The sequence below is a fragment of the Beta vulgaris genome, chromosome 6 (genome assembly GCF_026745355.1).
Source record: "Beta vulgaris subsp. vulgaris cultivar EL10 chromosome 6, EL10.2, whole genome shotgun sequence".
Taxonomy (NCBI): Eukaryota; Viridiplantae; Streptophyta; class Magnoliopsida; order Caryophyllales; family Amaranthaceae; genus Beta; species Beta vulgaris.
Genome location: NC_079207.1, coordinates 28,069,885 through 28,086,385, shown reverse-complemented (window position 1 = coordinate 28,086,385; position 16,501 = coordinate 28,069,885). Strand labels below are relative to the sequence as shown.

Genomic DNA, 16,501 nt, shown 5'->3' with positions numbered 1-16,501 from the left:
CTATTCCATAAATGCTAATAAATATTACTCCCTACGTTTCTTTTTAATCTACACACTTTGACATTTTACACTATTCACAAATTCCACTTTGACCATCATTTGTGATTTATACGCGGATAAAAATATAGTCATGTGGGATCTTATTAGATTCATCATAACATGTACTTTATTAATATGTACTTTTGATAATTTTTACAAATACAAAACGAAAGATATATGTCTTCAAAGTTTTGCATTGGCATGCGTGAAAAGTGTAAGTGTGTAGATTAAATTGAAACGGATGGAGTAATATATATAATATACTAGTAAATATAAAAGTATTAGTATTAATTTTCAGCATGTATTATGGATGAACAATTCATATTTAGTCGTATTGCTGTTACTCGATGGCTAAATTTCCATTTGTTAATTATTTTTAATTGTTAAGTATACAAATTAAACAACTTTTCTAGTACATTTATTTACACTCGCCCCACCCAAGATTGATGTATCAGACAAATAGGGGTAGAACTTTAGTGGGTGATTGATGGTGTGGATGAGGATTTGGGTTGCAGGTGATGGGGGCGGGTTAAGGGTCCACATACCACAGGCCCTATCTCAAACCCATTGTCTGCTCTACTCCTACATACTATTTGTTAATTGATTTTAATTTGAAACATGCTTTGGCGTTGTAAGTGGACCGAACATTCTTCTATCGCCTTGACTTATTCAAGCCCAATTTCAATTTTATCAAATTTATCATTATGTTTATATAAATATATATATATATATATATATATAATTATATATATATATATATATATATATAGAGAGAGAGAGAGAGAGAGAGAGAGAGAGAGAGGAGGGTTCTTCCTTTATGTGAGAACAAATCTGGACCTTTGAATCTAATCTATTCTAACCATTTCAAAAACACTTATGAGTAATAGCAATTTCGAAATTTAGGTTAACACTTACCCTTTCTTCCACGCCACTTTCACGCTACTTTATTTCTCTCTTTAGAATTTTAAACAGCTTCTCTTTCTCTCTCCTCAATATTATGTCGTTCATGGAGATTTCTTCAAAGTTTTAGTTCGATTTTTTTGCGTATTCCGCATTGTTTTTTCCAGAATTCAACAGGTATTATTCGAACTTTTCTTACAAATTTTAGTTCGATTTTCTTGTAGATTTTAGTTCGTTTTTCTTGTTTGATTTTAATGGAGTTTTCTTCAAAGTTCTAGTTCAATTTTGTTGTTTGATTTTAATGGAGTTTTTTTCAAAGTTTATCGACTTTGGTATTAATTGAAATATATTAGAATTGGTTATCGTTTTGTATGGAATTCTTGTTGTATTGATTGAATTTTGGTATTCCACATTATTATCATTTCAATTATAGTCGTATTATCACCATACATGATCAATGTATGCAAAATGTATATTATGTTCTAAGTTAATGTATACCATGTTCTAAAACAATGTATATCATGTTCTAAAATAATGAGCAACATGTTCTAAATGATGTACATCATGTTCTAAAACGATATGTATCATGTGCTAAAACGATATACATCATGTTCTAAATCGATGTACATCATGTTCTAAAATTCATAACATGTTTTAAAATTTTCAGAACACCTTGACATATTTCACAACATAATTAAAATACTTTGGAATATATTTTAAATAATTCAGAAGACGTTTGAAAAAATTTGGAACACACCTGAAATATTTCAGAACTTAATTAAAAAATATGTAGAGCATGTTTGAAAAAATTCAGAACATGTTTGAAAAAATCTACAACACACTTTGAATATTTCAGAGCATAATTAAATTAATTTGGAACATGTTTGAACAAAATTCAAAACATGTTTGGAAAAATTCAGAACATGCTTGAAAAAATTTAGATCATACTTGAAATATTTCATAACATAATATAAATAATTTCGAACATGTTTGAAATAATTCAGAACATGTTTGAAAAAATTCATAACACGTTTTTAATATTTTAGAACATAAGCTTGATATTTCAGAACATGTATATATGTATATGTATTGATTGTACTCTCATGTTCTAAAAAAGATATGTTTGTGTTCTATATTTTAAAGTGTTCTCATATAAGTATGTGTTCTCACATAAAGGGAAATTCTCACTGGATCCCAACCCTATGTGCGTGTGTACATATATCTATGTGTGTGTGTGAATTAACAATTGATATTTATTCGTTTTGCTATTAATTGATGGCTAATTTTCATTTATTAATTCTTTTTAATTGTTAAGCCTACAAACAACTTTTTCTAGTATCATCCATTTCTCACCTGCCTCACCCGCTATTGATGGATGCATGGGGCGGATATGAGGTTGATTTTTGTGGCTGGTGATGAATGGTGTGGATGAGGATTTGGGTCAACCGGTCCGAGCCCAATTGATCCGGGCCAAGATCGGATCAGTAACCCATATTTTGACCGGATCTGGTGATGTTTTTTGCATTAGGTACCTGTCCTATCTTCAATCCATTGCCATTCCTACTCCTACAATTGTTAATTTGTTTTAGGATCGAATCTTGTTTGGACTTGTAAGTGGACCGAATTCTCTTCCTTTGCTTTGGCTTATTTAACCCCATTTTCAGTTCTTTCAAATTTATCATTATGTTTATTTATATTAAAAATTTATACTACCTAGTTCCTCCGTTCTTTGAGAATTGCAACATGTATGTGATAAGGAAAGAAATAGAGAAAAAAATTAATCAAATCTAGTAATATTGCCATTGATATAAAACTAATAAATAAGAAAAATGCTACAACTTGTAATAGTAAAAGTATAGAGGAAGTATAGTGGAAGCAAAGGCGGCTATGCTTAGGATAGGCCAAGAAGGCTAGTGGTGGTGAGAATCGAAATTATTATCTCATAATTGAGTAATCTAATACTGTCCAGAGAATAAGTACAAAAAAACTCATCACCGCTACCGTCCTAAAGGAAAAAACAATTTAGGACTTCGGTCTTTGAATACCTAATAAAAAGACCATAGCAAATTATGCTTAGGAAAGGCCAAGAAGGCTTAGTTAAATATGCAATAAACGGAGACTAAAAGCTGATGGTCTTCTCTTGAACTAGTTTTGATAAGTACCCTCTCCAATAGCTCATAGAAAAATAATACAGCGTCCTAACCAATTATATAGCTCATAGAAAAAGAACATAGCTTCCTAACCAAATTAAATTGTCTTGCGTTGGCAAATGGCAATAAACCTCTATCCTCGTTAACTTATTAGAAAATAATAATCATCAATTATTTTTATAATTATATATTTACAAGTTCAAATGAGTATAATACGTTTTGATCATAAAAAATTCGTTATACTGCTATATTGTTATATATAAGAAAATGAGTGATTTATTAATAAGATTATGAGTAATCCAATATATGCCTGTATTAACAAATTAAAATTACTGGAGTCACTGGCTTTTATTCGTGTGAGGGGAAGAAGAGACAAGTTATGGTGTGAATAAAAATCCTCACACGATTAACATTATTTGGCTTGTCGAAATAGACTTTTGAGAATAATGTAGTCATTTAGATGTATGAGTTTTAGGTGATCATAATAATTATAATCATGAAACTATTGGTTACTTCGAAACAATGAAGAAGAAAGACAAAAACATATATTATTCATGTGGAGTAGTGTTTTTTTTTTTTTTTTTTTTTTTTTTTTTTTTGACGACAAGTACAAACAGACCTAAGAGACGATTTTACCTAGCCTAGCAGCAGTAGCCAGTACATGGGCAGGGTTTACTACTTCTCTACCCACATTATGAATTTTACAGCTAGTGAATTTATTGCTGAGTGCATGGATATCATGTGCTAGAGGTGCCAATTCAAAAGGATATTGACAATTGTGAAGAGCCTGAACGAGTTCTTTGTTATCAGTATAGATGAGAACATGACTGATGCCCTTGATAGAGGCTTCCCGTAACCCGCGCAGAACCGCGTGTGCTTCCGTTTGCAAAGATGATATTGCAAATACCACATCATTTCCTGCAAATATTTTGACATTGTTGACGTAAGCTGACCAGCCAATACCCGCTCTTGGGTGATTTTGTGTACGACACTTCCAAGCACCATCAACTAGGATTACACACACATTGTTATGATGGTTGTCCAGCAAACTATGTTCTTGGCCCTCAACCTTGGTATTAAAGTGAGGGGGAAAAGGGTATCTTTCCTTAATCTTGGCGCTTTCTTCCAAATCCTTCAAAAGGAGTGTCTTGATTTCTACAATAGCCAAGGGATTAGCAGCTTCATTTCTAAAAACTATGTTGTTTCTGTGAAGCCAAATAGCCCAAAGAGTTGTGACGAATTCTGCTGTGCGAGACGACTTGTTTCCATCTTCTTTCCAGAATAATCTAAGGAAGTTTTTAGTCCATTCTTCAAATTGAATGAAGGGAAACTGACAGGATCTTATGCCCAACTCTAAACATGCCCAGATTCGTGTTGATATATTACAATCACGGAATAAATGACTTTCATTTTCCTTTTCTTGTTTGCACAAAGGGCAAACTTCTTGAACTTGGATGTTCCTCTTCAGCAGATTAGAACTAGTGGGAAGGGCCTTATTCAGCAATCTCCACATGAAAAATTTCCATTTGGGCTTGAGGTCGGAAGCCCAAAGTCTATTCCAGAATTGTCTATCTTCCTGAGGGATATTTAAGACTCCTTTGGATTTCAAGAAAAATGAATAAACATCCTTAACCTTAGGAACTCCAGACTTGGATTCGCTCCAGACGTATCTATCCTGCTGATCTTCATTAGGGACATGAGTGGAGAGGATCCTAAAAGTTACTAAATATATTATACTACCTCTGGTTTTTAGTCTAGCCATTTGTTTGGAACACATTTGCCGATACACTAATTAGAACCTTAATATTTCTAACTATCAATAAACAAAAATTACAAAAAGTTGAAATTTGGATAATAAACATTGACCCACTCTTTTTAGTCTACACACTATTGCTTTTTCTATTTTTTCTAACATATCTCATCTACTTTCTCCTCTTTTTCCACCCATATCATTCACTTTTTAATATTTTGACCCACTCTTTTGTTTCTCTTTCTCACTTTTCAGTTTTTCTCTCATATTTTTGTACATTCTCTTTGATTCTCCCACATAATAAAGTGAGTAAATTAAAATGAAACAGAAAAAGTACATGATATATAATGACAAATGATATATAACAACTACTTAAGAAAAATACTTCATATTTCATATAGCGGAAGGAAGGTCGTCAATGCTTAGGAAAGGCCAAGAAGGCTAATTTTGGTGAGAATCGATGCTTAGGAAAAACAGAATCACCGCTATTGTTGTAGAGGAGAAAACAATTCATGACACTGTTCTTTTGAGTACGTACAGTAAGTAGTGATATGCAAAAAAAGAACTCCCCTAAAGAAATATCCAAAAAAAAAAAGGTGACTAAAAAGTTTGTACTCTTGTCCTGAATAATTCTGTTCCAAGTTGTCAATCACCCTCTGCAATAGCGAATATAAAAAGACCATAACCTCCCAAACAAATTATATTACGTGCTATAATTCAGTAGTTGTCAATAGCGAATATAAAAAGACCATAACCTCCCAAACAAACTATATTCCATGCTATAATTCAGTAGTTGTCAATGACTGCGTTCTCACTTTCCTCAACTAATTATATGAATATAATACACCCTTTATTTTTCAACTAATTTTTAGGCTCGGGTCATGCACCGGGTACTTATATTTTTCATCTATTAATAATTATATATTAAAATAATTACACCATATATGACTTAGTGTAGCGATAAATGTATCCTAATACTTTTATTAATAGGTCATGGACTCGACTCAAGATATTATTATATTTTTTCCAAAAAATATGATGACCAATCTACCGTTGGTTCATTGCACACGCGATAAAATTCTAGTGCGAGAAGAAAGGTTACACATGGCACATAAAAGCACACCTGAAATAAAATATATACTCAATCAAGGAATTTGTGTTGTGATTAACAATTTCACTAACCTTCTTTATGCGACCTCTGACCTTTAAACTCCATCTCCTGATTTGTATTCTCGAACAATAACAATAGGATTTGATTCAAGAATAATTTGTAAAACTACCCCATTAAAAATAGAGGACTCTCACATTCATGGCGAATTTCGAAAGGGGAGATTGAGCAAGGGGATGACTGCAAAAAACAAATCAAATAAGAAAAATAAACTTTATGGCTGGAAGTAAGAATTTATTGCCACGTTATTAATTACAACACATATCTATAATTTTGTGGAAATATGTTATATGAGATGGTGAGTATTTAGAAATCCTTACCTAAGGTCAGGGGTTCGAGCCCAAGTTTTATCATATACATTTTTTTAAAATAATAATCACATGATTATTGTTGATTAATAGCCACGTGACAAAATTCTAGTAACAGAAGGAGGGTGTCACGTGACACATAGACGTTGTTATGCACACCTTTTAATATATTTGTATAGATAAATCCAATAAGTTAACTTTCACACATGTTAATACACTAGTTGAATTAAAGATCTCCCAGTTATTGCCTTATAAAAGGTTGGTATTTTGAAAATACATTTTGAGACTAATCCAATAATATATTATACTACCACTGGTTTTTGTTAGTTTAGCCATTTGTTTGGGACACATTGAGACGGATCTAACAGGATCTCAAATAACAAAATTTTTTCATTAAGTACACATCACAAGAGATAGTCAAATACATCATGTATGTGAATAATGTCAAAAGTTGAGACTGGTAAACTAATAAAATCTGGAGAAAGTATGTAGCATTTGAATATGTGCATTAGCTTCAAAATGCAGTCAAAGTTAGTATTTGGATAATGCGAAAACATTTAATATGACATGTATATAGAAACAAAGGTACTATTTACTAAATATATATAGCTGTAAATTATAATCAATTAATTATAAATTCAAACTAGTAAAATAAGTTTTTATCATAAAACTAAGTTTCATGATCAGAAAAATATGTAGTTATAATCACCAACAACTCTTTTAATTTATTATAGAGCCTAAATTATACCACTTTTAGAACTTAAAACTAAAAACTAAAAACTAAAAACTAAAAAACTAGTAAGTGACACCTATGGAGCCATCTCTAAAAACATGCCATAAAAATGTAACTTAAAAGTGAATCAAATTAAAGGAGATTTATATTGGGAGTAAGTTATACCTATAGGCTTCTGTCAAAAAAAAAAAAAAAAAAAAGTTATACCTATAGGCTATAGTACGTAAAGGTAAATTTTGCCACTTTTCAAATATAATCCTATATATATAGAACATTTGGAAGCCTATCATCACAGTTCACAACTAAGTTTACCATCTTCATTAGGCAAAGTTAATAGACACAAATTAAAAAAGAGAGATAAGAATGGCTGAAAGTTATGAGAAACTTCAGCAAGCAAGGAAGGAGGCTTCAGCTCCAGTTGGACTTGGAGATGGTGGAGGGTACGGGAACACATGGGTGCAAAAAATAACAAATAATGGAAACCATGTAGTTCACTTTGTAAACCCGTACCATGGAACTACAACAGGAGATATTCAGCCGGGCGAAACAGACGACAAGGATGCTGTCCAAGGTTATATTCCTTACTGGGGTGAATCTCAGAAGTATGAATTTCACTACAAAAATGAAACCTTGGACAAACAGATTGTTGTAGCGATCAAGGATCTTGGGGAATGGTTGCTCTCCTTTGCACAAGATGGCATTGAGCATATCACAGACATTGCTTATCTAAGGCCAGCAAGCTATTTCCCTATCGAAATCATTGTTAAATATAATGGTTTCGAAATTTACGACATCGACAACAATGAGAGGAAAGGTGGCTTGTTTTTCTGGTAATGGTACATGTACACTACTTTATTTACCAATGTTTGTTGCTCAACAATGGTGTCCTGGGACGGGTCGGGTCATATAGAGCTTGAATAAAGGTGCAGATGTTATCTTAATGACTGTAATTACTTTATAAGTAACTTTCAGTCATGAGTCATGACTGCTCAATTTGTCAAATCCACTTTTTTTTGTACTTTCTGACTGTGTTTTTGTATGCTTTCAATCAACGTTTTTGTTTCTTTCTATAATCCTCGCCGATGGCCTCCCTTATCTTGGTATTGCCCATCCTGATCCTATGGAACCTCAATATAACATCAATTGAGCCTTCTGATGGGTTTCCTGAAAACTATAAAAAACTTACATGAATATGGGTTTATGTTTAGTATGGCTTTAAAAATTCCTATCCTCATTTTATGGAGCTTTGAATACCCTTATTTTATAGAGTCCTACGTGATATTGTATCACTCCCAGAGTCCTAATTCTAGCAGTATTAAGACTTTTAGTTATCCGAAATATTAGTTGTAATGGTTGAAGATTTTGAAAGCTATATATATTGCACTTGCACAAGCCAAACAACCATACCCCTCCAAAAAAAACAACCAAACAACCATAAATAAAAATGTCATAACACGTCAAAGAAATTTTTATCATGGAAGTTCAATACCAAGATCTTGTTCATTCTTCTTCACTTCATGATTATTCAATAGATCATGTCCGCAATGAAAATCTAAATATTTTAATTGTAGGCAAGAAATACCGTCTCGTTCTTGATTTAGATAACATACTTCTTCATTCAAAGGAGACCAAAGATTTAACCTCTTGTGATCAAAATTATTTACAACGTTATGATTGTCAAAGGTGGCTAAAGGACGGAAAATTGTACAGATGGACACAGGTAATTCTAAACTTTTTGTGATTTAAATACCCAATTTCTTTTTCTTTTAATGTATGTTATATATGTTAATTATACTTTTTTAATTGAAATTCAAGCTTAAACTAATAGGTAAAATTTTGTCACACTGAATTCCATAATTCTAAGACCTTTCAAAAAAATTATATGTAATTGTAGTATATAAATTTATTAATAAATCTCAATTAGTACTTACATATCAAACCCATGCAAAAATAAAAAATAACCATATGCAAAAAATAATAATTTTAAGTACTTTTGAAAGATTATACTTTTATATATATCTATGCATATTTTTTTCTAATTTGTTAGTCGTTCTTAAATATTTTTTTCGTAGATTTATTTCTACGTACATATTGCTTGTTTTTTGCAAGTCATAGTAATTTGGTAAAAAAAATTGGATTTATAAATTACAAGTAAAATTATAATCATTGATTTTTTAATGTACCATTAATCGAAATAATTCTAACTGAAATTGCATGATTAAATTAGTCCCTTAGCTGCCCAAAACTATAAGTTAGTATTGTGGACGCGGGGTTGTATGTGGTCTTTGTATTAGCTTTTATATATATATATATATAAAGTCATTGTATTAGCTTTTGCGCCATGGCTAAGCCTTGGTTGTTTATTGTTTTTTTTTATAAGGAGAGAAAACTTAGGATACCCCCTCAATCAGGAGGCTAACCTAAAACATCCTTTCAGATGAAAAGAGAGAAATCAACATCAAAAGGAGGGTAACAATACTGAAGATCCACAAACGAGTGACCACGACTAGCCATGAGGTCAGCAACCTTGCTCACTTCCCGGAAGCAATGCTGAACCTGAAAATCAACAAACAGGCATAGATTAGATGACTTTTCTAACAACATTAATGATCACGAGATTGTCTCCTTCAATAATAATCTTAGAGATGTTCAGTGAGAGGGCCGCTAAGATATCATCCTTCAAGGCCCAAGCTTCTGCTTGCACGATAGAGGTGTTGCATCCCAAAGGACGACCCCTAGCCAAAATGGCATCACCATGGGAATCATGAATAACGAACCCCAACGAGGCATTGCCATTAGAAATCTTTGACCCATCAAAGTTTAGCTTAAATAAACCAAGGTCGGGGGGGACCAGCACGCCTTAGAACCAGAACGAGGAGTATGCCTCTTAGGAGTTGGACTCTTGGAAATAGCAGAACCAACCACTTCAGCTGAAATAGCTTTAGACCAAGTAGAAGCAAATTACTAATAAGAGCACTAGCCTTTCTCGAAGACACTACTTCATCATTGAAAATAATTTTGTTTCGAAAATACCATACAAACCACCAAATAAAGGAGAAACGAGTATATCTTGCTTTGAAGAGAGAAAGGCAAGCTTTCAAGGATGAACGAAAAGAAGAGAGATCAATACTTTGAAGGCACGAGGGGGGAATCGGCCAATCAAAACTAGCATTAAGATGGCGAAAAACGTCTATACTGAAAGGACACTCAAAACAAAGGTGGCCAATCGATTCTCTAGAGGAGCTACAGAACACACATTGTTAAGGAAGATAAACATGGCTCTTTTCTAATCGAATCTTAGAAGGGACACCATCATTAAAAGCTTTCCAAAGAATTTTTTTATTTTAGGCGGTACAACAAGTTTCCAAATCCAATTATATTCTACCTTTTCACTATTACGGGGGAGCAAACCTTGAGCAAGTAAAGCTCCAAATTTAACATAATACTCACCGTCTGTTGTAAGTCCCCAAACCAACGTGTCAGTTTGTATCTTTTGCGGAATATAAATAATTAAGCAAATTTGAGTAACGATGTGGGGAGGCACCAAAGACATTAATAAATTGGTGTCCCATAGGCTAGTATCCGAAATGCAGGAACTAACAAATAGATCTACCGAGTCGGGAGTCGGTGTAATAATTGAGTTGAGGGGACATTGAAACACCCAGTTATCAGACCAAAATCAAATGCTTTTACCATCACCAATCTGCCATCTCAGGCCCTTCTTAAAAGTATCACGAAGACTTAAAAGATTTCGCCATTGCCAAGAAGCTAACTTGGAAGCTTTAATAGTAAAAATATTATTATTCTTAATATAACGTTTTCTAACCAGCTTAACCAATAAATTAGTATCGTTTTTTATAATTGTCCATAGAAGCTTCATCTGAAGAGCTTGATTATTAACTAACACTTTACGAAAACCTAAGCCCTCAGCAGATTTAGGTTTATAGATACGTTCCCAACCAATAAGATTAAGAGAGTTATTCGAAGAATCTTTGTTCCAGAAGAAGTTTCTATAAGGTTTGTCAAGATTTAACAAAATTGACTTAGGAAGAAGGAAACTTTGCATTTGGTAGCTGGATTTGGAAGCTAAATTAGATTGAAGGAGAACTGACCGGTCTGCTTGGGAAAGAGCATTCGCCTTTCATTTGGGTAGCTGATTAGTAGTTTTACTAAGAACTGGGCTAAAAGTTTCTTTTGAGACTTTAGTATTTATGATAGGGCACCCCAAATAGTCGCCCAAAGTATTAGTTTCTAACATTTCTAAAATAGAAGCAAATTCAGATTTATTCTCAGCTGAGATATTATTTGTACATTAAAAAGCTGATTTGTGGTAATTAACGACCTGACCAGACATTGCACAATACTTATCTAAGATTTGCCGGATAATTAAGCAGCTATAGTTAGTAGCCTTAGCAAAAATCATCTTATCGTCAACAAAAGTCAAGAAGGGAATTCTAAGTCCCGTGTTACCCACTGGGACTCCGACTGATTTGGAACGGCCTAAGAGAGAAGCCTGGCCAGAAGCTCAGCATACAAAATAAATAAATAGGGGGAGATAGGGTCTCCTTGACAAATTCCACGAGAAGGGGAAAACTTCTCCCCAGGAATACCATTAACCAGGACTGAAAAAGAAGAGGAAGTTATATAAGCCTTAATCGAGTTTATACATAAGGCAGAGAAACCCAATTTGTCGAGTGTTGCAAAAATATAATTTCATTCCAGCCGGTCATAAGATTTTTTCATATCTAACTTAATTGTTATCCAACCAGAAGCACCAGTTTTAGTTTTAAAGGATTGAAACACTTCATGAGCAATCAAAATATTATCTTGGATAAGCCTATCTGGTACGAAGCCCCCCTGCAGGGGGTGAATAATTTGGCCAAGAACATCCTTTAGTCTATTTGTTATAATTTTCGAAATAACTTTATAGATGGAGGAACATAGACTAATTGGGCTAAAATGATTAGCTGACGAGGGATTATCCATCTTTGAGCTAAGAGCCAAAAAAGTTTGGTTATTTCTTTTAGCATTCTCGTAGAATGAAAGAAAGCTTGAATAGATAACACTATTGCCAACCAAAGTCCAATGTTTTTGAAAGAAAAAAGGTGAAAGCCCATCAGGCCCAGGGGATTATCCGGGGCGAGGTCAAAAACAGCATTCTTTATTTCTTCTCCAGACACTAAAGCATTTAAGAAAGCATTATTTTCTGCTGATATTATAGGATCGAGCAACGAGAAGTCTGAGTCAATATTAAAAGAGGACATAACATCAGATTTGAACCGATCCTCAAAGGCCTTCGTTAGTTCATCAGTAATGGCACTAGGGTTAGAAATAATATTCCCATTTGTCAAAACTAACTCCTTATTTTGGTTTCTATTTCTTCGAATAGACGCATAAGCATGATAATAAGAAGGATTAGAATCTCCTAGTAATAAATAATCAGACTTACTTTTTTGTTTCCAGTATTCCGTACTAAACGTAAGTAATTTAGAGTGTTTATTAAGTAGCAAATCTTGTTTTTCCAGAAGATTAGTGTGAATGGGGGAGTTAAGAATATCAGCTTGGATATGTTTTAACTGGTCATCAACCTTTCGAAGCTGGCGAAACACATTCCCAAATTGGTATTTGTTCCACTCCTTGGAATTAGCTTTTAGTAATTTGCACTTTTTTACAAGTCTAAACATGTGTGAACTAAAAAAGTGAGTACACCATGCATGTTTTCTTGACTAGAGTGTCAAATCCTTCCTAACGCATCACATTTTTTCAAATCTAAACGAGGGGGCTTTATTGTTAGAGGTTGGGAGTTACTTTAGCACAATTTGGCAGTGGTCTGAACATGAAAATATAGTATGATGTAACTTTGCCTGAAGGAACATCACAATCCAGGAAGTGGATGCTATACCCCTATCCAATCTTTCATAGATATTGTTCAACCCAGATTTCTTTTTTCGCCAAGTAAAACGTTGGCCAGAAAAGGGAATTTCAATACATGGGAGGTGACTAAATAATTCATCATAGCAAATCTAGCCGAAAGAATAGGTACCCCCCCCCCTTCTTATCATTTATGTTAGAGATTTCAATAAAATCACCAATTATAACAAAGGGGAGGGATAATGAAAGAATATAATTCTTTGATTCTAGCCAAAATTCTCCCTTAAACTCTTTTCTAGCAGGGGTAAAGACAAAGATAATTACATAATTTTCATTAGAAGCAGATAAATGTATTAAACAATAAATAAATCTAGAAGCTTTTATTAAGATAGATAGATCAAAAGGGTGTACATTGCATTTTTTCCACATTAGCCACAATCCACCAGAGAAGCCTATTGTTGGGATGACATCAAAAGCGTGGAAGCCACAATGCTTAATAACTGCCTGGGAGGGGGCGATTGCCTTTTAACTTCGTATAACATTAATATTTTGACATTATGATGCAGAAAAAAGTCCCGCGTTTCCTCTAGGGCATTTTACCTAGCACAACCACGAATATTCCAATATGCAATATACATTATTTACTAATACAATAAGGTGGGAAATTGGCTACCAAAAGACTAAACATGAAACTTTAGTTCCTTTTCCTCTTCAGGGCAGAAGAGGCATCATCCTCATCCTCCATGTCTTCAATCCTCCTCTTGGCTGAAACAAAAAGGGAAGAGAGCTCCACTGGGTGAGTTGCATCCACCCCCAATCTTTCAATCTGCCTGACTATTCATCTACCAGAATGGATGGAATGAAAAGAGTTCTCAGGCAATGAGTTATTCTCACCAAGAGAATTATCATCTTCGTCTTCAATACAAAAAGTACCAGTATCATCTTCATTATAACAGAAATCAGCTAGGGTAGGGACCTCAGGGGAAGTTAGAGCAAGAAACTTATTCTCATCAAACAGGTCTGAAGCATGTAACACTTGAATAGCAGAAGGAGCCTTAGAAGGGGAGACAGGCCCAGTGTCATCTCCAATCTTCCCCATGAGAGGAACAGGAGGAGGAGATACTCGAGTAAAGAGAGGCACAACTTCATCATCAGAGGAGTCATCAGAACAAAGGGACTGAGCGACAATCATTTTACCCTTACCCTTACCTTGGACAGTAGTAGCTACAGAAGAAGACTTGTTTGCAGGCTTATGAACATCATTAAGTATAACCCCTTTAGCAGAGGGGGTAAGGATAAGACCATAATCGAGGGACTAAGCTAAAAGACTTTTTGGAAACGACTTAGCAACAGGGGACTTGGAAAGGTACTTGGGATTTACATGCACCGCGTTAGCTTGCTCAGCTGTGGTAGCATGATCAGCTTGCCCAGTTGCCTTAGCAAGATTGTCATAAAGGGTTTTCTGTTTAGGATTCTTGAGAAGTTGGATTGTAATTTCCTTTTTAGGAGAATTAAGGAGGGAACATGCATCAATAACATGCTCAGATTCACCACAAAATGAACAACCAGAGGAGAAATCCTCATACCTGATCACATAACCATGAATCAAATCAGCAATTCTACTTACCTCATCAAATTGTAAAGGACCTTGAATATTAACTCTAACACATGCTTTGTCAAAACGAATTTTGTTCTTAAAAGAGACCTTTGGTCAATCTTAACAAGAACACCAATATCATTGGAACCTAGAAGATTCGCAAAGGAGTCAAAATTAAGCAACTCAGTTGGGAGTCTAGGAATCCTGACCCATAAATCCACCCATTTTATATCTTTTGAATAGGGATCAAAGAAGGGTTTTCATGGGGAAAGGACAAAAATATCTCCCTGAATGTGCCAAGGTCTTTCACTCCACACAAGAGAAAGATCCTGAGAGTTTGCGAAATGCAACAAAATCCAACCATTACCCATTTTCATATAATTAACCTCACCCTTGCTAATTTTACAATCTGCCTTTGTCCATGCAATAATAGTGCGCAAGTCCAAATGACCAGATAGCATTTTGCCAAAGAGGCAAATCTTATATAGCTCTAAGATATCTTTTTGCACTTGGGGTAATGTGTCTAAAACAACAGCTTTAGGGAATACGGGGGTAGGGGGATGTTTTTTAGGACACCCTTCATCAGAGGGGATAAGGGGAATAAGAGATGAAGTCTCACTTTGAATATTAGGGTTTGGGTTGGATAATAGGGCATCTTTAAAATTACCAGAATTATTCATCTTATATGAAAACAAACTTGCAGAGAAATTAATAACTAACAACCAGGAATGAGAAAAAGGAGAGAAGTGAGAATGAAAATGAATATATTTCACCTGAGTATCCCTTTTATAGGGATAATGGACTTGAAGACATAATTGGACTAAGAAATTATTCAAGCCCGCCAAAGGAATGAACAATTCCATCACATTAAATGCTACATCAAGGAGAGCAGATGACACTAGTAGAACAAATGCTATTTGCTGCGGTTAAAAAGTGCCCTATTGCTGCGGTTTTGGGCGCGCAGCAATTAAGGGGGCAGTAACAGGTATTAATTATATTGCTGCGGTTTAAAACCGCAGCAATATCGACAAATATTGCTGCGGTTTTTACGCCAAATCGCATCAATATATTTATTCTATATCAGATTTAGAAAGCATATTGCTGCGGTTTTCCCTAAAAACCGCAGCAATAGGGTCTGTACAGGTAAAAAAAAAAAAAAAATTTATTGCATTTTGCCATCAAATTTGAAAGACAAAAAGGTTAAAAGCAAATAAAACAACACTTATTGAAACTACTAACAAAAAATTGTTATACAAAATTCAAAGACATAAAAAATTCAAATTGAAATATATTATTACAATATATTTAAGGCAGAATATAAAAAACCAAAATTATAGTAACTAAAAGAACAACAAAAATATTTAAGGCAAATTATAAAAAACCAAAATCATACAACTCAAAAGTAGTATTTTGGTACACAAATAATTACTAAAATATTATAAAACAATTACAAAAATTGCGCCTCCCCCACTGAAGCTTGTGATGGCGAAAGGGCGAGACACGAGCGGCTGGACGAAATAATCAACAAACGAAAAAAATCTATCTAAAACAATAATAAAAAAAAACCAGATCTGAAATAATAAGAAAAACGACAAAATACACAAATTAAATCTGAAAAAATCGAAATGAAAATCTTCGATAGGAAAAGGAAGAAGTCTTCGACTCTTCATGAAATCGCGTGATGATGACAGAACCGCCAACGAAGAGTAGAGAGGAGAGATGACAAAACGCAAATGAGCCTCTTCCCTCTCGCCAATTGAACAACTCACGAACGAGATGCCGCCGGTCTGATTTCAACAAACGAGCGAACAGCAGGATTTTGGGCTTTAAGTTTCAACGGCCGATGACAAATGAACGAAAAGGAAGAGGAGAGGGAGATTTTTGCGGGATGACGACCAGAATTCTACACGAGAGAGAGAGGGGGGGAAATTCTGGGAGTGAGATGTGAGGGAGGGAAGAGAGAGAAGGGCTGGGAGCTTAGTGTT

At 34.2% G+C, this 16,501-nt stretch overlaps 1 pseudogene; it reads right to left on the bottom strand.

Moving 5' to 3' along the window:
* Positions 1-4,851, bottom strand: part of LOC125498775 (uncharacterized) — an 8,346-nt pseudogene extending 3,495 nt beyond the window's left edge.
* Positions 4,852-16,501: the final 11,650 nt, after the last annotated feature.